A 981-nucleotide genomic window follows, 5' to 3' on the forward strand; every position below is an offset into this window, starting at 1 on the left:
TTTTTTTTTAATTAAATTTATATAAAAAAAAAATAATTTATATATATAATAAAATCTTTTTTATTGAAAAAAAATATATTTTATAATTATTCCATATTTGTGACATGAAAAAAAAAAAAAAAAACAAACTTGGCGTTGTTTTTTATGAGGTTACTATGTACGCAACTTATGTAATAATATTATATATATATATATATAAATATATATAAGATAATTTTTTTTTTTTTTTTTTGTTAATTTTATATATATATAATATATTTATATATATAATAAATCTTTTTTTCTTTAAAAAAAATATATTTTATAATTATTTCATATTTTTGACATTAAAAAAAAAATATATATATATATTATTTTTTTTTTTTTTTTTATTTTTTTTTTTAACATTTCTTAATTTATATGAGTCACTTTTTATATATTTACATAATATATATTTCTCTTTTTATATGTATATTTCTTATATTTTTTTTTTTAATATTTTTACATATTTGCTCATATAATTTATTATATACTTATTTAAATGTGTTGCTTCATATAAATAAAAAGAACACATTTGTTCACAAAATCAGATAAGTATAAAAAATGGTAAATATTTTTATGTATTATTTTTTTTTTTTTTCTTATGAGAGCATATTACATGTTCAAACGTGAAAACCAAAATTAATACTGTGAAGGTTTATATGTGTACATATATATATATATATATATATATAATAATTGTTTAAAAAAGAAAAATTAATATCCAAATAAATATATTGTACCGAATTATTGATACCTATTCATTAACATAAAAATATAAATATAAATAAATAAATATATATATATATATATATATATATATATGTATATATATTGGGCTCTGTGTCTGTTATATTTTCACATATTAAATTAAATATTTCACAAAAAAAAGAAAAATAATAAAATAATAAATCAAATAAAAAAGGGAAACAATATATACTATATATATATATTATATATATA

Source organism: Plasmodium reichenowi, chromosome 2 (genome assembly GCF_001601855.1).
Source record: "Plasmodium reichenowi strain SY57 chromosome 2, whole genome shotgun sequence".
NCBI lineage: Eukaryota > Apicomplexa > Aconoidasida > Haemosporida > Plasmodiidae > Plasmodium > Plasmodium reichenowi.